Source organism: Dendrobates tinctorius, unplaced genomic scaffold (genome assembly GCF_039654945.1).
Source record: "Dendrobates tinctorius isolate UK_male_01 unplaced genomic scaffold, ASM3965494v1 ptg000060l, whole genome shotgun sequence".
Classification (NCBI taxonomy): Eukaryota; Metazoa; Chordata; class Amphibia; order Anura; family Dendrobatidae; genus Dendrobates; species Dendrobates tinctorius.
Genome location: NW_027361728.1, coordinates 42,855,106 through 42,879,496, shown reverse-complemented (window position 1 = coordinate 42,879,496; position 24,391 = coordinate 42,855,106). Strand labels below are relative to the sequence as shown.

General features: G+C 53.0%; 1 long non-coding RNA gene across 5 annotated transcripts in view; it reads left to right on the top strand.

The window, feature by feature from the left end:
• LOC141092597 (uncharacterized) overlaps window positions 1-24,391 on the top strand; it is a 130,186-nt gene that overhangs the window by 69,499 nt on the left and 36,296 nt on the right. For 4 of the 5 annotated variants that reach the window (XR_012232851.1, XR_012232848.1, XR_012232852.1 and 1 more), the window contains exon 5: window positions 24,074-24,108. This is a non-coding gene — a long non-coding RNA (uncharacterized lncRNA). Of the gene's footprint in view, window positions 1-21,933; window positions 22,043-24,073; window positions 24,109-24,391 lie in introns of all 5 variants that reach the window. The other variant, XR_012232850.1, reaches the window with a different exon arrangement.

The window sequence follows — 24,391 nt, the reverse complement described above, 5'->3', positions numbered from 1 at the left end:
GTTCGCGAGTAATAATTGTAATCAGTGATCCCCATCACTAACGTTGTTCAGCGGGTTATCTGCACCTGTAAGCGACAAACGCTGGCCTTTTCAGTGTAGCGCACATGCAGCCACGGACATGTAAGGGCATGACACACCAGTTATTGGCCAATCTCATGTGCCAGAGCCTCATGTGTCCCTCTAGTAAGCCGGACTCGGACTTCGGGGCATGACGGAGTCTCGTTCGTTAACGGAATTAAGCTTGCAATGTGTGCATCTGTTCTGTAGCTGGCATGGTTGAGGTTGCCCGTGTTGAGTCAAATTACGCCGTAGGCTCCACTCCTGGTGGTGCCCTTCTGGACATTCCTTTAAGGTTCAGCTTTGCAACCATACTGCCCACGTAAAACAAACACTTTGCCTTCATGAACGCTGTTTGGAGGGTCATGACTCGTGGGAATAACGCCGCCCAATCAATTAACCTGCTAGAGAGATCCTTCGTTGCTCCCAAGCATGACATCACACTCCCTAGGAGGAAGGTAATGCCACTGTGGTGACCGTACTCCTGGGGGCGACACAAGTGCACTGATGCCCAGCCACTGCTCGATGAATCTGCTGGTACATTGACCCAGACCACTACATTCCCCTCGCACGCTACCCGGCCTGACCCTGATGAAACTCAGGTTACCCTTCCCATATACAGTTCCATCTTACACGGTGACAAAGAGGAAGCTGCAGATGAAAGTGCAGGTTCGGCCCACCCGCCATCAGACACACCACCGTACTATCAGGGGCCCTGTGCCAGTGCCGTCGCCAACGAGTGAGCCCCCCCTGCTTGCTCAGGATCATAGCACTTGCAAGGTTGAAATACTGTGCAGTGAGATGGAAGATGGGGACGACGAGGAGTCCAGACTAGTACAGCGATTCCCTACTGAGGAGACTTATTTCATTGTTTTCAATGTTGGGACAGCAATTTTTGGGGAGCACTATACTCTGGAGAATGATAGATGGGGCCCACTATACACTGGAACATTCCAAAGGTGGACATCAGACACTGGAGCAGCATTTACAGGGCCCATTATACACTAGAGCATTAGAAATGGGGCCCATTATGTTTGGAGCATTATTTGGGCCCATAAGACAGTGGAGCTTCATCCATGGGGACCAACATATACTGTAGCATTATGTGGAGCTCATCATATACTGTTTCAAACATTATATGGGACCAATGATTCTGTATGGAGAAATAGATGGGCCTCGTCATGAGATGTAAAAAGTGAAGTATTTTTCATTGTACTATACCGCTATTTCTCTGTCGTATCGGAGCATGATGAGTTGTGGTATTATGTGTTAAAGGGGCGCTCTTTCGCCCAGGTCACATGAAAACCTGGAGCCAGCCCTACCCCCCCACAACTTTAGCCAAATAACCCCCATTTTTCAGTGCGTAACTTGTATTATGAAGTTAAGTAAGGTTGACCAGCTTAAGTAAGAAGAATTGATGCTTTTGGCATTCAAATGAGCACTGTAGGTGTGTTTCCTGTCCTCCTCTCACTGCCGACTTTTATTCCCCATTGACTTACATTGGGTTTTGTGTTTCGGGACGACCCCGACTTTTCCCTATAATCGGCCTATCTTGCTCGACCCGACTTTTGGAAAAGTCGGGTTTCACGAAACGAAACTCGACCATAAAAAACCAAAAGTCATAGAATCATAGAATCGTAGAGTTGGAAGGGACCTCCTGGGCCATCTGGTCCAACCCCCTGCTCAAAGCAGGATTCGCTAAATCATCCCAGTCAGATGTCTGTCCAGCCTCTGTTTGAAGACTTCCATTGAAGGAGAACTCACCACTTCTTGTGGCAGCCTGTTCCACTCATTGATCACTCTAACTGTCAAAAAGTTTTTTCTAATATCTAATCTGTGTCTCCTCCCATTCAGTTTCATCCCATTGCTTCTAGTCTTTCCTTGTGCAAATGAGAATAAAGTTGATCCTTCTACAATGTGACAGCCCTTTAGATATTTGTAGACAGCAATTAAGTCTCCTCTCAGTCTTCTCTTTTGCAAACTAAACATTCCCAAATCCTGCAACCTTTCCTCATAAGACAGGGTTTGCAGACCGGTCACCATTCTGGTCGCTCTTTTCTGAACTTGCTCCAGTTTGTTGATGTCTTTTTTAAAATGTGGTGCCCAAAACTGGACACAATATTCCAGATGAGGTCTGACCAAAGAGGAGTAGAGGGAAATAATGACTTCACGTGATCTAGACTGTATGCTTCTGTTAATACATCCTAGAACTGCATTTGCCTTTTTTGCTGCTGCATCACACTGTTGACTCATATTCAGTCTGTGATCTATTAGTATGCCCAAGTCTTTTTCACATGTGCTGTCACTTAGCCCTATTCCTCCCATTCTATATATGCTTTTTTCATTTTTATTGCCCAGATGTAGTACTTTGCATTTCTCCCTGTTAAAAACCATTCTGTTAGTTACTGCCCACTTCTCCAGTTTATTTAAATCTTTTTGAATCCTCTCTCTCTCTTCTCTAGTATTAGCTATCCCTCCTAGCTTTGTGTCATCAGCAAATTTAATCAGTTTACCCTCAATTCCTTCATCTAAATCGTTGATAAAGATGTTGAACAATACAGGGCCCAGGACAGAGCCCTGTGGTACCCCACTTGAGACATTCTTCCAACTGGATGTGCAGCCATTTACGACCACTCTTTGGGTCCGATCACTAAGCCAGCTATGAATCCACCTAACAGTTGCCTTGTCCATTCCATACTTAGTCATTTTTTCAATAAGGATTGTATGAGAGACTTTGTCAAATGCTTTGCTGAAGTCAAGATATACTATATCTACAGCATTTCCTTGATCCACCCAATCAGTGATACCGTCATAGAAGGAAATTAAGTTAGTCTGACATGACTTATTAGTTACAAACCCATGCTGACTCTGTTTGATCACTTCATTCTTATCCAGGTATTGACTTACATGTTGTTTAATAATTTGTTCAAAGATCTTTCCTGGTATAGAAGTCAGACTCACCGGCCTATAGTTGCCTGGGTCCACCTTCTTACCCTTTTTGAAGATAGGAACAACATTTGCTCTTCTCCAGTCTTCTGGCACTTCTCCTGTTCTCCAAGAATTTTCAAAGATTATGGAGAGTGGTTCAGAAATTTCTTCTGCTATCTCCTTCAGTACTCTGGGGTGTAATTCGTCTGGACCTGGAGACTTGAATTCATTTAGGTTAGCTAAGTGTTTCCTCACTATCTTTCTGTTTATAGATATCCTGGATTCTTCTATTCCCTTAATAGGACAGTGAATAACAGTTGGTGTTACATTTCCTTTCTGAGAGAAAACAGATGCAAAATAGGAATTTAAAAGTTCAGCCTTCTCAACATCCTGTCTTACCATTTCATCATTTTCATCCTGTAAAAATCCTATAGCTCAACTCTATCAATAAGTGAAATCCTAAAAGCAGTAGAGTTACATTTGGAGTGGATAGAGGCCTTCGTATATGTGAATTAGATAGAAGCAAATAAGGCAAGAATCAAGTTTGTCAAAGGAGCTACCTCAAACTAATATAAAATACTAGCTATTGAACCCATTCTACACCAGGGTGGTGAGCAATTTTATTGGTATATGGTCTCCCATCCTGGTATGTGCTGATCCCCTCCTATCCTGGTATGGATGGCACTCCTCATCTCTGTCCTGGTATGCATGGTACCTCTTATCCCTATCCTGGTATGTATGATACTCCTCATCCCTATAATGGTATGCATGGTCTCCTCACCCCCCTATCCAGCTATGCATGGCCCCCGAACCCCACTATCCTGGTATGCATGGTCCCCTCACCCCCCTTTCCTTGTATGCATGGTCCCCCTCACCCCCCTTTCTGGTTATGCATGGTCTCCCTCACCCCCCTTTCCTGGTATGCATGGTCCCCCTCACCCCTCTTTCCTGGAAAGCATGGTCCCCCTCACCCCCCTTTCCTGGTATGCATGGTCCCCTCACCCCCCATCCTGGTATGCATGTCCCCGTTGTTAGGCGTCAGGTTCCTGTCGCTGCACAGTGGCAATCCCTAGCCTTGCTTCCGGCGGTCTCCCATCCCTCTGCAGCCGCAGAGATTCCTGCTCAGCAGGGTCATCGCTCCAGGAGTCTTGCCCAGGCTGATGCTAGGCGTCTGGTTGCTCCTTTTGGCTCTGCTATAACTCCATGCCTGAGTCACCAGCAAGTAGACGCTTCTGGGACTAAGTCCTATCTTTTGGGTACTTAGCATTCCCGTGGGACGACCTCCCATTGGAAGTAGGAGGTCACATGCTCAGGTCCCGCTTCTGCTCTGATTGGTCCACCACTGGGAAGGTAGCGGAAGGACGCCACTATAAAAGAGTCGCATGGCCACTCGGCCATACGATAGTATAGACTCTTATGCTTGTTTGTGTGTATGATGATGGATGCATGTATCTGGTGACTGACTCATTAAGACTCCCCTCCCTTTGATATGCATGTTGGTTAGGGATTCAGAGTCAGCGCCAATGGGTGGCTATGCTTAAGCCACAATGCTCCCAGTACTCTACTCACACTAGCGTCCGACTGTGCCTCCCTGCTACGGGCACTGTCAAACCGCACCAGGTAGCTGTGACCGCCGTGCACACCTCTAGCGCTTTCCTCCCCGTCCTGGGTGGTTAGTGGCATTCGCCGAATCGGCACTGTGTGCACTTGGTGCGATCATATATACAGTTACCTTTTGCTGGCACCACAGCTGCGGCGCTCAGCGCTAATGGTCTAGAGGAGCTCTAGTCCGGTGTCTCTAGGACAGGGCTCTGTGACCCTAATTTACGCCCACTCAGCCGAGCACTGTGAGTTCAACAGGCTCCGGCGCTTGTTTCAGCGGCTCGGTGGAGCAACAGAGTTCGCCTCTATTCACACTGGGTGAAGTTAACCCACGTGTGAGCAAGCATTTAGCCACCATCTAGTTCCGCCATTACCTAGCCGCAGTATACCACCTCTGCACGGTGGACCCCGGGTTGTGATCGCACTTTCTCATATTTTATATTTAGTGCGATCCGCAACCCTAACACCCCTCACCCCCCTTTCCTGGTATGCATGGTAACCTCACCCCCATCCTGGTATGCATTGTCCCCCTCACCCCCTTTCCTGGTACGCATGGTCCCCCCACCCCCCAGCCTGGTATGCATGGTCCCCATCACCCTAATTTCCTGGTATGCATGGTCCCCTCACCCCCCTTTCCTGTTATGCATGGTCCCCCTCACCTGATATGCATGGTCCTCTCACTCCCAATCCTGGTATGCATGGTCCCCTCACCCCACATCCTGGTATGCATGGTCCACGTCACCCCCCTTTCCTGGTAAGCATGGTCCCCTCACCTCCCTTTCCTGGTATGCATGGTCCTCTCACCCCCAATCCTGGTATGCATGGTGCCCTCACCCCCCTGTCCTGGCATGCATGTTCCCTCACCCATCATCCTGGTATGCATGGTCCCCATCACCCCCCTTTCCTGGTATGAATGGCCTCCTCACCCCCCAGTCCTGGTATGCACGGTCCCTCTCACCCCCCTTTGCTGGTATGCATGGTCCCCCTCACCCCCCAGTCCTGGTATGCACGGTCCCTCTCACCCCCCTTTCCTGGTATGCATGGTTCCCTCACTCCCCATCCTGGTATGCATGGTCCCCATCACCCCCCTTTCCTTGTATGCATGGTCCCCATCACCCCCCTTTGCTGGTATGCATGGTCCCCCTCACCCCCTTTGCTGTTATGCATGGTCCCCTCACCCCCCATCCTGGTATGCATGGTCCCCCTCACCCCCCCTTTCCTGATATGCATAGTCTTCTCACCCCCCCATCCTGGTATGCGTGGTCCCCGTCACCCCCCTTTCCTGGTATGCATGGTCCCCATCACCCCCCTTTCCTGGTATGCATGGTCTCCTCACCCCCCTTTCCTGGTATGCATGGTTCCCTCAGCACCATCCTGGTATGCATGGTCCCCATCACCCCCCTTTCCTGGCATGCATAGTCCCACTCACCTCCCCTTTCTTGGTATGCATGGTCCCCGTCACCCCACTTTCCTGGTATGTATGGTCCCCGTCACCCCCCCTTTCCTGGTATGCATGGTCCCCTCACCTCCCTTTCCTGGCATGCATGGTCCTCTCACCCCCAATCCTGGTATGCATGGTGCCCTCACCCCCCTGTCCTGGCATGCATGATCCCCCTCACCCCCACTTTCCTGGTATGCATGCTCCCTCACCCATCATCCTGTTACGCATGGTCCCCATCACTCCTCTTTCCTGGTATGAATGGCCTCCTCACCCCCTTTGCTGGTATGCATGGTCCCCCTCACCCCCCTTTCCTGGTATGCATGGTCCCCTCACCCCCCTTTCCTGGTATGCATGGTCCCCTCACCCCCCATCCTGGTATGCATGGTCCCACTCACCCCCCTTTCCTGATATGTATAGTCTTCTCACCCCCCCATCCTGGTATGCATGGTCCCCGTCACCCTCCTTTCCTGGTATGCATGGTCCCCATCACCCCCCTTTCCTGGTATGCATGGTTCCCTCACCACTGTCCTGGTATGCATGGTCCCCCTCACCCCCTTTCCTGGCATGCATGGTTCTCTCACCCCCCTTTCCTGGTATTCTTCCTGCTACGCATGGTCCCCCTCACCCCCCTTTCCTGGTATGCATGGTCCTCTCACCCCCCATCCTGGAATGCATGGTCCCCGTCACCCCCTTTTCCTGGTATGCATGGTCCCCTCACCCCCCCTTTCCTGGTATGCATGGTACCCTCACCCCCCTTTCCTGGTATGCATGGTCCCCTCACCCCCCATGCTGGTATGCATGGTCCCTGTCATCCCCCTTTACTGGAATGCATAGTCCCCCTCACCCCCCTTTCCTGGTAAACATGGTCCCCTCACTCCCCATCCTGGTAAGCATGGTCCCCGTCACCCCCTTTTCCTGGTATGCATGGTCCCCTCACCCGCCATTTCCTGGTATGCATGATCACCTCACCCCCATTTCCTGTTATGCATGGTCCCCCTCACCCCCCTTTCCTGATATGCATGGTCCTCTCACCCCCCATGCTGGTATGCATGGTCCTCTCACCCCCAATCCTGTTATGCATGGTCCCCTCACCCCCCTTTCCTGGTATGCATGGTCCTCTCACCCCCATCCTGGTATGCATAGTCCCACTCACCCCCTTTCCTGGTATGCATGGTCCCCTCACGCCCCATTTGCTGGTATGCATGGTCCCCTCACCCTCCAGTCCTGGTATGCATGGTCCCCCTCACCCCCCCTTTCCTGGTGTGCATGGTCCCTCTTCACCCCCCATCCTGGTATGCATGGTCCCCACCAGCCCCCTTTCCTGGTATGCATGGTCCCTGTCACCACCCTTTCCGGGTATGCATGGTCCCCCTCACCCCCCTTTCCTGGTATGCATGGTTACCCTCACCCCCTTTCCTTGTAAGCATGGTCCCCTCACCCCCATTTCCTGGTATGCATGGTCACCCTCACGCCCCATCCTGGTATGCATGTTCCCCTTCATCCCCCCTTTCCTGGTATGCATGGTCCCCCTCACCTCCCAAATCCTGGTATGCATGTTCCACCTCACCCCCTTTCCTTGTATGCATGGTCCCCTCACCCCCATTTTCTGGTATGCATGGTCACCCTCACCCCCCCTTTCCTGGAATGCATGGTGACCCTCACCCTCCTTTCCTTGTATGCATGGTTCCCTCACCCCCATTTCCTGGTATGCATGGTCCCCCTCACCCCCCTTTCCTTTTATGCATGGTCCCCCTCACCACCCTTTCCGGTTATGCATGGTCCCCCTCACCCCCCTTTCCTGTTATGCATGGTCTCCCTCACCCCCCTTTCCTGGTATGCATGGTCCCCCTCACCCCCCTTTCCTGGAATGCATGGTCCCTCTCACCCCCCTTTCCTGGTATGCATGGTCCCCTCATCCCCCATCCTGGTATGCATGTCCCCGTTGTTAGGCGTCAGGTTCTTGTCGCTGCACAGTGGGAATCCCGAGCCTTGCTTCTGGTGGTCTCCCATCCCTCTGCAGCCTCAGAGATTCCTGCTCAGCAGGGTCATCGCTCCAGGCGTCTAGCCCAGGCTGATGCTAGGCGTCAGGTTGCTCCTTTTGGCTCTGCTATAACTCCATGCCTGAGTCACCAGCAAGTAGACGCTTCTGGGACTAAGTCCTATCTTTTGGGTACTTAGCATTCCCGTGGGACGACCTCCCATTAGAAGTAGGAGGTCACATGCTCAGGTCCCGCTTCTGCTCAGATTGGTCCACCACTGGGAAGGTAGCGGAAGGACGCCACTATAAAAGAGTCGCATGGCCACTCGGCCATACGATAGTATAGACTCTTATGCTTGTTTGTGTGTATGATGATGGATGCATGTATCTGGTGACTGACTCATTAAGACTCCCCTCCCTTTGATATGCATGTTGGTTAGGGATTCAGAGTCAGCGCCAATGGGTGGCTATGCTTAAGCCACAATGCTCCCAGTACTCTACTCACACTAGCGTCCGACTGTGCCTCCCTGCTACGGGCACTGTCAAACCGCACCAGGTAGCTGTGACCGCCGTGCACACCTCTAGCGCTTTCCTCCCCGTCCTGGGTGGTTAGTGGCATTCGCTGAATCGGCACTGTGTGCACTTGGTTCGATCATATATACAATTACCTTTTGCTGGCACCACAGCTGCGGCGCTCAGCGCTAATGGTCTAGAGGAGCTCTAGTCCGGTGTCTCTAGGACAGGGCTCTGTGACCCTAATTTACGCCCACTCAGCCGAGCACTGTGAGTACAACAGGCTCCGGCGCTTGTTTCAGCGGCTCGGTGGAGCAACAGAGTTCGCCTCTATTCACACTGGGTGAAGTTAACCCACGTGTGAGCAAGCATTTAGCCACCATCTAGTTCCGCCATTACCTAGCCGCAGTATACCACCTCTGCACGGTGGACCCCGGGTTGCGATCGCACTTTCTCATATTTTATATTTAGTGCGATCCGCAACCCTAACACCCCTCACCCCCCTTTCCTGGTATGCATGGTCCCCTCACCCCCCCCTTTCCTGGTATGCATGGTCCCCTCACCCCCCTTTCCTATTATGCATGGTCCTCTCACCCCCTATCCTGGTATGCATGGTCCCCATCACCCCCCTTTCCTGAAATGCATGGTCCCCTCACCCCCCTTTTCTGGAATGAATGGTCCCTGTTACCCCCCTTTCCTGGTATGCATTGTCCCCTCACCCCCTTTCCTGGTATGCATGGTAACCTCACCCCCATCCTGGTATGCATTGTCCCCTCACCTCCTTTCCTGGTATGCATGGTCCCCTCACCCCCCTTTCCTGGTATTCATTGGTCCCCTCACCCCCCTTTCCTGGTACGCATGGTCCCCCTCACCCCCTTTCCTGGTATGGATGGTCCCCTCACCCCCCAGCCTGGTATGCATGGTCCCCATCACCCGCATTTCCTGGTATGCATGGTCCCCCTCACCCCCTTCCAGTTATGCATGGTACCCCTCACCCTCCTTTCCTGGTATGCATGGTCCTCTCACACCCCATCCTGGTATGCATAGTCACTGTCACCCACCTTTACTGGTATGCATGGTCCCCTCACCCCACATCCTGGTATGCATGGTCCCTCTCACCCCCTTTCCTGGTATGCATGGTCCCCTCACCCCCTTTTCCTGGTATGCATTGGTCCCCTCACCCCCCTTTCCTGTTATGCATGGCCCCCCTCACCTCCCCTTTCCTGGTATGCATGGTCCCCTCACTCCCCATCCTGGTATGCATGGTCCCTGTCACCCCCCTTTCCTGGTATGCATGGTCCCCTCACCTCCCTTTCCTGGTATGCATGGTCCTCTCACCCCCAATCCTGGTAGGCATGGTGCCCTCACCCCCCTGTCCTGGCATGCATGATCCCCCTCACCCCCATTTCCTGGTATGCATGTTCCCTCACCCATCATCCTGGTATGCATGGTCCCCATCACCCCCCTTTCCTGGTATGAATGGCCTCCTCACCCCCTTTGCTGGTATGCATGGTCCCCCTCACCCCCCTTTGCTGGTATGCATGGTCCCCCTCACCCCCAGTCCTGGTATGCACGGTCCCTCTCACCCCCCTTTCCTGGTATGCATGGTTCCCTCACTCCCCATCCTGGTATGCATGGTCCCCATCACCCCCCTTTCCTTGTATGCATGGTCCCCTCACCCCCCTTTGCTGGTATGCATGGTCCCCCTCACTCCCTTTGCTGGTATGCATGGTCCCCCTCACCCCCTTTCCTGGTATGCATGGTCCCCCTCACCCCCTTTCCTGGTATGCATGGTCCCCTCACCCCCCTTTCCTGGTATGCATGGTCCCCTCACCCCCCATCCTGGTATGCATGGTCCCCCTCACCCCCCTTTCCTGATATGCATAGTCTTCTCACCCCCCCATCCTGGTATGCATGGTCCCCGTCACCCACCCTTTCCTGGTATGCATGGTCCCCATCACCCCCCTTTCCTGGTATGCATGGTCTCCTCACCCCCCTTTCCTGGTATGCATGGTTCCCTTACCACCATCCTGGTATGCATGGTCCCCCTCACCCCCTTTCGTGGCATGCATGGTTCTCTCACCCCCCTTTCCTGGTATTCTTCCTGGTATTCATTGGTCCCCTCACCCCCCTTTCCTTGTATGCATGGTCCCCCTCACCCCCTTTCCTGGTATGCATGGTCCCCTCACCCCCCAGCATTGTATACATGGTCCCCATCACCCCCTTTCCTGGTATGCATTGGTCCCCTCACCCCCCTTTCCTGTTATGCATGGTCCCCCTCACCTCCCCTTTCCTGGTATGCATGGTCCCCCCACTCCCCATCCTGGTATGCATGGTCCCCGTCACCCCCCTTTCCTGGTATGCATGGTCCTCTCACCCCCAATCCTGGTATGCATGGTGCCCTCACCCCCCTGTCCTGGCATGCATGGTCCCCATCACCCCTCTTTCCTGGTATGAATGGCCTCCTCACCCACTTTGCTGGTATGCATGGTCCCCCTCACCCCCTTTCCTGGTATGCATGGTCCCCCTCACCCCCCTTTCCTGGTATGCATGGTCCCCTCACCCCCCTTTCCTGGTATGCATGGTCCCCTCACCCCCCATCCTGGTATGCATGGTCCCCCTCACCCCCCTTTCCTGATATGCATAGTCTTCTCACCCCCCCATCCGGGTATGCATGGTCCCCATCACCCTCCTTTCCTGGTATGCATGGTCCCCATCACCCACCTTTCCTGGTATGCATGGTCTCCTCACCCCCCTTCTCTGGAATGCATGGTTCCCTCACCACTGTCCTGGTATGCATGGTCCCCCTCACCCCCTTTCCTGGCATGCATGGTTCTCTCACCCCCCTTTCCTGGTATTCTTCCTGGTATTCATTGGTCCCCTCACACCCCTTTCCTGGTATGCATGGTCCCCCTCACCCCCCTTTCCTGGTATGCATGGTCCCCTCACCCCCCATCCTGGAATGCATGGTCCCCGTCACCCCTTTTTCCTGGTATGCATGGTCCCCTCACTCCCCCTTTCCTGGTATGCATGGTCCCTTCACCCCCCTTTCCTGTTATGCATGATCCCCCTCACCCCCCTTTCCTGATATGCATGGTCCTCTCACCCCCCATGCTGGTATGCATGGTCCTTGTCATCCCCCTTTCCTGGAATGCATAGTCCCCCTCACCCCCATTTCCTGGTATGCATGGTCCCCCTCACCCCCCTTTCCTGGTATGCATGGTCCCCTCACTCCCCATCCTGGTAAGCATGGTCCCCGTCACCCCCCTTTCCTGGTATGCATGATCCCCTCACCCCCATTTCCTGTTATGCATGGTCCCCTCACCCCCCTTTCCTGTTATGCATGCTCCCCCTCACCCCTCTTTCCTGATATGCATGGTCCTCTCACCCCCCATGCTGGTATGCATGGTCCCTGTAATCCCCCTTTCCTGGTATGCATGGTCTTCTCACCCCCAATCCTGTTATGCATGGTCCCCTCACCCCCCTTTCCTGGTATGCATGGTCCCCATCACCCCCCTTTCCTGGTGTGAATGGCCTCTTCTCCCCCTTTGCTGGTATGCATGGTCCCCCACACCCTCCTTTGCTGGTATGCATGGTCCCCCTCACCCCCCAGTCCTGGTATGCATGGTCCCCATCACCCCCCTTTCCTGGTGTGAATGGCCTCTTCACCCCCTGTCCTGGCATGCATGATCCCCCTCACCCCCCTTTCCTGGTATGCATGTTCCCTCACCCATCATCCTGGTATGCATGGTCCCCATCACCCCTCTTTCCTGGTATGAATGGCCTCCTCACCCCCTTTGCTGGTATGCATGGTCCCCCTCACCCCCTTTCCTGGTATGCATGGTCCCCCTCACCCCCCTTTCCTGGTATGCATGGTCCCCTCACCCCCTTTCCTGGTATGCATGGTCCCCTCACTCCCCATCCTGGTATGCATGGTCCCCCTCACCCCCCTTTCCTGATATGCATAGTCTTCTCACCCCCCCATCCTGGTATGCATGGTTCCCGTCACCCTCCTTTCCTGGTATGCATGGTCCCCATCACCCCCCTTTCCTGGTATGCATGGTCTCCTCACCCCCCTTTTCTGGAATGCATGGTTCCTTCACCACTGTCCTGGTATGCACTGTCCTGGTATGGTCCCCCTCACCCCCTTTCCTGGCATGCATGGTTCTCTCACCCCCCATTCCTGGTATTCTTCCTGGTATTCATTGGTCCCCTCACACCCCTTTCCTGGTATGCATGGTCCCCCTCACCCCCCTTTCCTGGTATGCATGGTCCCCTCACCCCCCTTTCCTGATATGCATGGTCCTCTCACCCCCCATGCTGGTATGCATGGTCCCTGTCATCCCCCTTTCCTGGAATGCATAGTCCCCCTCACCCCCATTTCCTGGTATGCATGGTCCCCCTCACCCCCCTTTCCTGGTATGCATGGTCCCCTCACTCCCCATCCTGGTAAGCATGGTCCCCGTCACCCCCCTTTCCTGGTATGCATGATCCCCTCACCCCCATTTCCTGTTATGCATAGTCCCCTCACCCCCCTTTCCTGTTATGCATGCTCCCCCTCACCCCCCTTTCCTGATATGCATGGTCCTCTCACCCCCCATGCTGGTATGCATGGTCCCTGTCATCCCCCTTTTCCTGGTATGCATGGTCCTCTCACCCCCAATCCTGTTATGCATGGTCCCCTCACCCCCCTTTCCTGGTATGCATGGTCCCCATCACCCCCCTTTCCTGGTGTGAATGGCCTCTTCACCCACCTTTCCTTGTATGCATGGTCCCCCTCACCCCCTTTCCTGGTATGCATGCTCCCCTCACCCCCCAGCATTGTATAAATGGTCCCCATCAACCCCTTTCCTGGTATGCATTGGTCCCCTCACCCCCCTTTCCTGTTATGCATGGTCCCCCTCACCTCCACTTTCCTGGTATGCATGGTCCCCTCACTCCCCATCCTGGTATGCATGGTCCCCGTCACCCCCCTTTCCTGGTATGCATGGTCCCCTCACCTCCCTTTCCTGGTATGCATGGTCCTCTCACCCCCAATACTGGTATGCATGGTGCCCTCACCCCCCTGTACTGGCATGCATGATCCCCCTCACCCCCCTTTCCTGGTATGCATGTTCCCTCACCCATCATCCTGGTATGCATGGTCCCCATCACCCCTCTTTCCTGGTATGAATGGCCTCCTCACCCCCTTTGCTGGTATGCATGGTCCCCCTCACCCCCTTTCCTGGTATGCATGGTCCCCTCACCCCCCTTTCCTGGTATGCATGGTCCCCTCACCCCCCATCCTGATATGCATGGTCCCCCTCACCCCCCTTTCCTGATATGCATAGTCTTCTCACCCCCCCATCCTGGTATGCATGGTCCCCGTCACCCTCCTTTCCTGGTATGCATGGTCCCCATCACCCCCCTTTCCAGGTATGCATGGTCTCCTCATCCCCCTTTCCTGGAATGCATGGTTCCCTCCCCACTGTCCTGGTATGCATGGTCCCCCTCACCCCCTTTCCTGGCATGCATGGTTCTCTCACCCCCCATTCCTGGTATTCTTCCTGGTATTCATTGGTCCCCTCACACCCCTTTCCTGGTATGCATGGTCCCCCTCACCCCCCTTTCCTGGTATGCATGGTCCCCTCACCCCCCTTTCCTGTTATGCATGGTCCCCCTCACCCCCCTTTCCTGATATGCATGGTCCTCTCACCCCCCATGCTGGTATGCATGGTACCTGTCATCCCCCTTTCCTGGAATGCATAGTCCCCCTCACCCCCATTTCCTGGTATGCATGGTCCCCCTCACCCCCCTTTCCTGGTATGCATGGTCCCCTCACTCCCCATCCTGGTAAGCATGGTCCCCGTCACCCCCCTTTCCTGGTATGCATGATCCCCTCACCCCCATTTCCTGTTATGCATGCTCCCCCTCACCCCCCTTTCCTGATATGCATGGTCCTCTCACCTCCCATGCTGGTATGCATGGTCCCTGTAATCCCCCTTTCCTGGTATGCATGGTCCTCTCACCCCCAATCCTGTTATGCATGGTCCCCTCACCCCCCTTTCCTTGTATGCATGGTCCCCATCACCCTCCTATCCTGGTGTGAATGGCCTCTTCACCCCCTTTGCTGGTATGCATGGTCCCCCTCACCCTCCTTTGCTGGTATGCATGGTCCCCCTCACCCCCAGTCCTGGTATGCACGGTCCCTCTCACCCCCCTTTCCTGTTATGCATGGTTCCCTCACTCCCCATCCTGGTATGCATGGTCCCCATCACTCCCCTTTCCTTGTATGCATGGTCCCCTCACCCCCCTTTGCTGGTATGCATGGTCCCCCTCACCCCCTTTGCTGGTATGCATGGTCCCCCTCACCCCCTATCCTGGTATGCATGGTCCCCCTCACCCCCCTTTCCTGGTATGCATGGTCCCCTCACCCCCCATCCTGGTATGCATGGTCCCCCTCACCCCCCTTTCCTGATATGCATAGTCTTCTCACCCCCCCATCCTGGTATGCATGGTCCCTGTCACCCCCCTTTCCTGATATGCATGGTCCCCATCGCCCCCCTTTCCTGATATGCATGGTCTCATCACCCCCCTTTCCTGGTATGCATGGTTCCCTCACCACCATCCTGGTATGCATGGTCCCCCTCACCCCCTTTCCTGGCATGCATGGTTCTCTCACCCCCCTTTCCTGGTATTCTTCCTTGTATTCATTGATCCCCTCACCCACCTTTCCTTGTATGCATGGTCCCCCTCACCCCCTTTCCTGGTATGCATGGTCCCCTCACCCCCCAGCATTGTATACATGGTCCCCATAACCCCCTTTCCTGGTATGCATTGGTCCCCTCACCCCCCTTTCCTGTTATGCATGGTCCCCCTCACCTCCTCTTTCCTGGTATGCATAGTCCCCTCACTCCCCATCCTGGTATGCATGGTCCCCGTCACCCCCCTTTCCTGGTATGCATGGTCCCCTCACCTCCCTTTCCTGGTATGCATGGTCCTCTCACCCCCAATCCTGGTATGCATGGTGCCCTCACCCCCGTGTCCTGGCATGCATGATCCCCCTCACCCCCCTTTCCTGGTATGCATGTTCCCTCACCCATCATCCTGGTATGCATGGTCCCCATCACCCCTCTTTCCTGGTATGAATGGCCTCCTCACCCCCTTTGCTGGTATGCATGGTCCCCCTCACCCCCTTTCCTGGTATGCATGGTCCCCCTCACCCCCCTTTCCTGGTATGCATGGTCCCCTCACCCCCCTTTCCTGGTATGTATGGTCCCCTCACCCCCCATCCTGGTATGCATGGTCCCCCTCACCCCCCTTTCCTGATATGCATAGTCTTCTCATCCCCCCATCCTGGTGGTATGCATGGTCCCCGTCACCCTCCTTTCCTGGTATGCATGGTCCCCATCACCCCCCTTTCCTGGTATGCATGGTCTCCTCACCCCCCTTTCCTGGAATGCATGGTTCCCTCACCACTGTCCTGGTATGCATGGTCCCCCTCACCCCCTTTCCTGGCATGCATGGTTCTCTCACCCCCCATTCCTGGTATTCTTCCTGGTATTCATTGGTCCCCTCACACCCCTTTCCTGGTATGCATGGTCCCCCTCACCCCCCTTTCCTGGTATGCATGGTCCCCTCACCCCCCTTTCCTGTTATGCATGGTCCCCCTCACCCCCCTTTCCTAATATGCATGGTCCTCTCACCCCCCATGCTGGTATGCATGGTCCCTGTCATCCACCTTTCCTGGAATGCATAGTCCCCCTCACCCCCATTTCCTGGTATGCATGGTCCCCCTCACCCCCCTTTCCTGATAAGCATGGTCCCCTCACTCCCCATCCTGGTAAGCATGGTCCCCGTCACCCCCCTTTCCTGGTATGCATGATCCCCTCACCCCCATTTCCTGTTATGCATGGTCCCCTCACCCCCCTTTCCTGTTATGCATACTCCCCCTCACCCCCCTTTCCTGATATGCACGGTCCTCTCATCCCCCATGCTGGTATGCATAGTCCCTGTCATCCCCTTTTCCTGGTATGCATGGTCCTCTCACCCCCAATCCTGTTATGCATGGTCCCCTCCCTCCCCTTTCCTGGTATGCATGGTCCCCATCACCCCCCTTTCCTGGTGTGAATGGCCTCTTCACCCACCTTTCCTTGTATGCATGGTCCCCCTCACCCCCTTTCCTGGTATGCATGGTCCCCTCACCCCCCAGCATTGTATACATGGTCCCCATCACCCCCTTTCCTGGTATGCATTGGTCCCCTCACCCCCCTTTCCTGTTATGCATGGTCCCCCTCACCTCCCCTTTCCTGGTATGCATGGTCCCCTCACTCCCCATCCTGGTATGCATGGTCCCCGTCACCCCCCTTTCCTGGTATGCATGGTCCCCTCACCTCCCTTTCCTGGTATGCATGGTCCTCTCACCCCCAATACTGGTATGCATGGTGCCCTCACCCCCCTGTACTGGCATGCATGATCCCCCTCACCCCCCTTTCCTGGTATGCATGTTCCCTCACCCATCATCCTGGTATGCATGGTCCCCATCACCCCTCTTACCTGGTATGAATGGCCTCCTCACCCCCTTTGCTGGTATGCATGGTCCCCCTCACCCCCTTTCCTGGTATGCATGGTCCCCTTCACCCCCCTTTCCTGGTATGCATGGTCCCCTCACCCCCCTTTCCTGGTATGCATGGTCCCCTCACCCCCATCCTGGTATGCATGGTCCCCCTCACCCCCCTTTCCTGATATGCATAGTCTTCTCACCCCCCCCCATCCTGGTATGCATGGTCCCCGTCACCCTCCTTTCCTGGTATGCATGGTCCCCATCACCCCCCTTTCCTGGTATGCATGGTCCCCTCACCCCCCTTTCCTGTTATGCATGGTCCCCCTCACCCCCCTTTCCTGATATGCATGGTTCTCTCACCCCCTTTCCTGGTATTCTTCCTGGTATTCATTGGTCCCCTCACACCCCTTTCCTGGTATGCATGGTCCCCCTCACCCCCCTTTCCTGGTATGCATGGTCCCCTCACCCCCCATCCTGGAATGCATGGTCCCCGTCACCCCCTTTTCCTGGTATGCATGGTCCCCTCACCCCCCCTTTCCTGGTATGCATGGTCCCCTCACCCCCCTTTCCTGTTATGCATGGTCCCCCTCACCCCCCTTTCCTGATATGCATGGTCCTCTCACCCCCCATGCTGGTATGCATGGTTCCTGTCATCCCCCTTTCCTGGAATGCATAGTCCCCCTCACCCCCCTTTCCTGGTATGCATGGTCCCCCTCACCCCCCTTTCCTGGTATGCATGGTCCCCTCACTCCCTATCCTGGTAAGCATGGTCCCCGTCAGCCCCTTTTTCTCGTATGCATGGTCCCCTCACCCCCCCTTTCCTGGTATGCATGATCCCCTCACCCCCATTTCCTGTTATGCATGGTCCCCTCACCCCCCTTTCCTGTTATGCATGGTCCCCTCACCCCCCTTTCCTGTTATGCATGGTCCCCCTCACCCCCCTTTCCTGATATGCATGGTCCTCTCACCCCCCATGCTGGTATGCATGGTTCCTGTCATCCCCCTTTCCTGGAATGCATAGTCCCCCTCACCCCCCTTTCCTGGTATGCATGGTCCCCCTCACCCCCCTTTCCTGGTATGCATGGTCCCCTCACTCCCTATCCTGGTAAGCATGGTCCCCGTCAGCCCCTTTTTCTCGTATGCATGGTCCCCTCACCCCCCCTTTCCTGGTATGCATGATCCCCTCACCCCCATTTCCTGTTATGCATGGTCCCCTCACCCCCCTTTCCTGTTATGCATGGTCCCCCTCACCCCCCTTTCCTGATATGCATGGTCCTCTCACCCCCATGCTGGTATGCATGGTCCCTGTCATCCCCCTTTCCTGGTATGCATGGTCCTCTCATCCCCAATCCTGTTATGCATGGTCCCCTCACCCCCCTTTCCTGGTATGCATGGTCCTCTCACCCCCCATCCTGGTATGCATAGTCCCCCTCACCCCCTTTCCTGGTATGCATGGTCCCCTCACACCCCTTTCCTGTTAAGGATGGTCCCCTCACGCCCCATTTCCTGGTATGCATGGTCCCCTCACCCTCCAGTCCTGGTATGCATGGTCCCCCTCACCCCCCCATCCTGGTATGCATGGTCCCCACCAGCCCCCTTTCCTGGTATGCATGGTCCCCTCACCCCCTTTTCCTGGTATGCATGGTCCCCTCACCCCCTTTTCCTGGTATGCATGGTCCCTGTCACCACCCTTTCTGGGTATGCATGGTCCCCCTCACCCCCTTTCCTGGTATGCATGGTCCCCCTCACCCCCCTTTCCTGGTATGCATGGTTACCCTCACCCCCCAATTCCTGGTATGCATGTTCCCCCTCACCCCCTTTCCTTGTAAGCATGGTCCCCTCACCCCCATTTCCTGGTATGCATGGTCACCCTCACCTCCCATCCTGGTATGCATGTTCCCCTTCACCCCCCCTTTCCTGGTATGCATGGTTACCCTCACCCCCTAAATCCTGGTATGCATGTTCCACCTCACCCCCTTTCCTTGTATGCATGGTCCCCTCACTCCCATTTCCTGGTATGCATGGTCCCCTTCACCCCTAGGAAACTACACACATACAGAAAACAAACCCACTTATACTCACCCACCTTTCCTGTGGTCCAGCGCTGTCCCATTCTGCCAGAGGCCAGGGAGGAGTGTGGTACTGGCGCCGGAGTACGAGCATGCCCATACCGCGCTGTTAGGCGCCATATTGCTGAAGACACACTGCAAATGTGTCTTCAGTAAAATGGTGCCGGAAAGCGCTATGCTCATGTGCGTACTCCGGCGCCAGTGCCACACTCCTCCCCCTGGTTCACTGTCTACTGCGATCTCTGGCACCATACCTGTTACCTGTAACGCCCGGTGCCTCAATCTGTCTGTCAGAGTGACTTAGCCCGTTATAGATGGTATTCACGCTTTAGCAAATTAACAAGACAGAATGAGACAGTGAATGGAATGTTTTTTTTTTCTAATTTTGCCTGGCAAAGGGTAATAACCTTGCTAGTTAAACCTAGATATGTAAAAAAAAAGGGAATGAGCATAAAGAAACGGGGCTCTCAGACCCATATGAATTCAGTCTGTGCTTGTGTTGACAGATTTAGCTATGATGTAACAAAGGCACTAGAATAGTACTGTACATAATACTGCCCAGGGCTGCCACTAGGAATTTCAGGGCCCCATACTGACAAAATTTTCAGGCCCTCTTGAGACTCTGCCCAGCCTCCACCCCAACTCTGCTTCCACAATCCCACCACCCACTCTTGAAAAATCTCAACTTTTGCACCACATCGTTACCATTCACATATTAACAGTTTTCATCAAACACCAGATCACATACAGTACATAGCCATTAACTTTTGTTTTGGCCAAAAGATTTTTTAAGCCACCACCCGACAAGATAGATTCTTTTGGCTGGGCTCTACTCTAACCTATTAAAAATTTGTTAAAATACCCAATATTCCTTTTAGTTATATTTATTTTTCTTTTAAGATAATGTGTCAAATACATTTTTTTAAATGACCAATAATACAGCATACAAGAGAAATATATTGTCACACCATGACCATACCACATATTACCACACCACATAGTGACTGAATAATATCACATATAAGGAACAAATACCACCACACCATGATCAGACCACATATTACCATAATATAGCAACTGAAAAATACCACATACAAGGTACAAATACCACCCAACCATGACTAGCCCACATATTACCAACACTTTGTGATTGAATACTACAATACTGATCATTAATACAAAAACTCAATACTAGTATTATTGAACGTGCCATAATGCACAGGAGCTCTGTACATAATAGAGTATATAGTATCAGTGTACAGGTAATACAATGATCACTGTTGACATTATACACAGGAGCTCTGTATATACTGTATAATGTATAGTGTAAGTGTACAGGTAACAGACTGAATAACAAGTGATGTCTCTGTTAGGCGTCAGGTTTCTGCGTCTGCTCTGCAGGAATCCAGAGCCTCACATTCTGCGGTCTCCTGCTGTCTATCTACTGCAGAGAAGATTACTTTGCAGCTAAGTTCCTCTGTGCTCATACTGGGCATGCTCATGAGACGATCTCCCATTGGAGACCGGGAGTCATGTGCCCAGGTCCTGCTCCAGATCTCATTGGTCCATCTCGGAGATCTGGAAGGTCCCGCACGGCTATAAAAAGCGCGCATGACCGTTCGGCCATGTGCTAGTATAGACTATACTTGCTATGTGTGAATGGTGATGGATGTATGATTCTGGTAACTAACTTATTTAGAAACCCCTTCCCTCTCATATTACGCATGTGGATAGGGAATTAGTTCAGCAGTCAGCGCCAGTCAGTGGCAAGCCTTAGGCCACTGTGCACACGGCACCTCTGAGCTAGCGTCCGACATTGCGCCTGCTTTGTAGCTGTGTCATCCTGCGGCAGTGTCCTATGCCGCGCTGCAGTTGCAGCTCTTCTTGGCGCTCGCAGTAGCGATGCCGCACACACGGTAGGTCTAGACGGACGCAGCTCCTCTGTCTTAGGTCCTGCTCCTGTGACCTGATACCGTGTGTGCATTTACCTGAGGCCTGTGATACTAACAGGCTCAGGCCTCTTTCACACATCCGGATTTTGCCGTCAGGCGCAATCCGGTATGTGTGTAAAGAAACAGATCCGTTTTTTTTCAGCCGGATGCGTTTTTTTGTCATTGAATAGCACATGCGCCAGATCGCGCCGCATGTGCTTCCGTTTGTTCGTTTTTTACCGGATCCGGCTGAAATCTGCTGTCTGGCGGCTGGACAGAACGCGTGCTGCAACCTTTTTTTTCCGGTGAAAAAAAGCCGGACATGCACGCATGCGGCACCTCCTGCTCTGTGGGCCAATGAAAGCCAATGGTAACGTCCGGCAGCCGGATCAGGCTTTTACCTGATCCGGCCACCGCTTGCAGTTTTCCTCCTCTGCGCATGCCCGGATATCTCTCTCACTCTCTCTCTTGAAAAGTGGTCTTCCCCCGTACTGCGGTGACAACTGCCGAGTCCGCCGTAAGTTGCGCCACAGCTACTTCCGCTGCCTCTGCTTCCGGCCATCCGGCTTTTCGCCGCACACTGCCGGAATCTCCCCGACGGATGTGTGAAAATAGCCTCAGTGTTTTTGTATGTTTATGTTGTGGGGCCTCTGTGTGTGAACAGAGCCCGCTTTGCGCACTTCAGGTGAAGTCTAACCCGTGCGCATTATACTGCCATATTGCTTGTCTGTCGTTACCTAGCAGCGGTGTAACATGTACTGCACGGTGGACCCCGAGCGGCGAACGCACTTTATTATTTATTTTTATTTAGTGCATTCTGCTGTTCCTAACAGTTTCTAGTTGAAGACATTCATCTTTGCTTTGCTTCACAGAGATCCATGACTTCTTCCAGCCATGATTCATCTCTGCAGAAAATAAGTTATTTAGAGCACATTCCCCAATTTTCCCCAGCTTCTACACTACGCCAAATGAAGTAAAAAAGTGAGTGTTGCCCTGCATAGTAACAGACTTGCCCTACTTAAAACACTATCCTCTAAACTAAAATACGTCACAGCAGTAATAATATCCTGTAATTAGCCCTTACAGTAATAATGCCCTACATTCTGTCACTTTCTTGTAATAACATCCCCCATGTGACTCATTCTTGGCCCTATACGTCTACATCCTGTTCGCATATGTCCTCCCATCAAGGCCCCATGTGTCTCCATCTTGTCCCCACATGTCTCCATCATTCCTCCCACATATGTCTCTCATACTGCCCCCACATATCTCCATACTGCCTCATATATGTCCTCTCATCCTGGCCCCACATGTCTCCATCCTGCTCCCATAGATTTCCCACATTTTAGCCCTACATGTCTCTGCATCTTGCCCCCCCCTATGTCTTCTCATCCAGTCCCCACATGTCTCCATCATGCCCCCTCCATATGTCCGCTCATCCTGGTCCCACATGCCTTCACATGCCCCCTCCATATGTCCTCTCATCCTGACCCCACATGTTTCCATCATGCCCCCTCCATATGTCCTCTCATCCTGGCCAAACATGCCTTCGTCATGCCTCCCACATATGTCCTCTCATCCTGGCCCAACATGTTTCCATCATGCTCCCATATATGTCCTCTCATCCTGGCCCCACATGTTTCCATCATGCAGCCATATATGTCCTCTCATATTGCCCCCATATATCTTCACTATGCCCACATATGTCCTCTCATCCTGCACCACCTGCTCACATATTGCAGATTTCAATAAAAAAAACAATTTCCTTACCTGGCAGCAGCATCCTCTTTTTAAACCATTTTAGGAGAAGTCTCGCTGGCACATGACAGTGATGTCATAAGCCAGTGACGTGAGTGCTGACGTCAGCTGCCGGACTCTTATTGGCTGACTGCTTCTATTGCTGTGCAGGAATTGAGTCCTGAACGGCAATTGGGATCAACTGATCATGTGTCCGAGGCTGCACGTTCAGTTAGTGAGTGAGCGGCCAACTCCTCCCCTGGGGCCCGGTGAGGAGGGGGGCCCAGGGCCAGTAAGGGCAGTAATTCCCTGATGGCCGCCCTGATGATGTCAATCCTTAGTAGGAGCAGAGACCAGGTAATGTTAACCCAACTTGAGGTAGTAAGTTGTTATAACCTCTTGACATGCTTTACACTAAGCACGAGAGCCTCTCACATAGAGGGGTTATATTTAGCTACTTGGGAGGAGGGAGACCAAATCTGACACATTTTGCCTCAAGAGGTTATAAGTCACTGGTAAAATACTGGAGGTCAGATATGTGTCACTACGCTTAGTGGCGTTAGTGATGTGAAACCCAGAGTATTTTCTTCTAGCACACTAAGTATTGTGAGGATTAAGCTAAGCTTTATAAATGGGCTGGCTTTTATGTGGACATCCATAGAGTGGGTGGGAAGATGTCCACCTTATCTCCACCTGCATAGTCGGCACCGCCGTGTGCTGAGAGGACCTTTGTGATGTCAGTTCTGTGTTCAGAGACATGGCAGAGGAGTCACATGGTCTAGGGCTTAAATAGCTGGGCTCCAGAGGCAGTCTTTGTTCAGCAGGACTGAAGGGAGGACTCTCCAGTGGTTTGTGTCCTTTAATGGCGCCTTGCTCATTCACTTTTTTTATATATCTAGATTTACATTTAGTTGACACGGGTGAAACTGGATATACTAGTATTGTAAGCACAAAGAGGCTTTTGCTGGGGGTAGGTGTCAAATCTGGCACCCTAGCTCCTGGATTCTGAGCTTCAAGGGGGTTTCACAAATGCTCTGTACTGGGCTGAATATTTCCTATTGTTTGCATAAGGAGACACAGGAGATTTGAAATGCCACAGTGTGTAGCCATTCATCCACTTACACTCAGTATCCTCTAAAATGGCCAATCCAGTTCAGCCTAGAAATATGAGCTAATGATCAGGACCATAAAAATCTGGGTTACACAAAAAAGTGTTCACAAGTGGGGGCAGCTTAAAGGCTGATATGTTCCATGATTGATTTCTCTGTCTTTCAGGAAAAACAGGATAACTGCAGACAGAAACGTTTAAGGTAGGCCTGTTATTTATCCCTTTTTATTTTATAACTGTTTTGCATATTTGGGTCATTTTATTTTTACCTTTTTATATATTTGTTGTAAGCACTGTATATTTTTAGTTAAATCTTAAAATCTTTAGAATCATAGAATCATAGAATCGTAGAGTTGGAAGGGACCTCCTGGGCCATCTGGTCCAACCCCCTGCTCAAAGCAGGATTCGCTAAATCATCCCAGTCAGATGTCTGTCCAGCCTCTGTTTGAAGACTTCCATTGAAGGAGAACTCACCACTTCTCGTG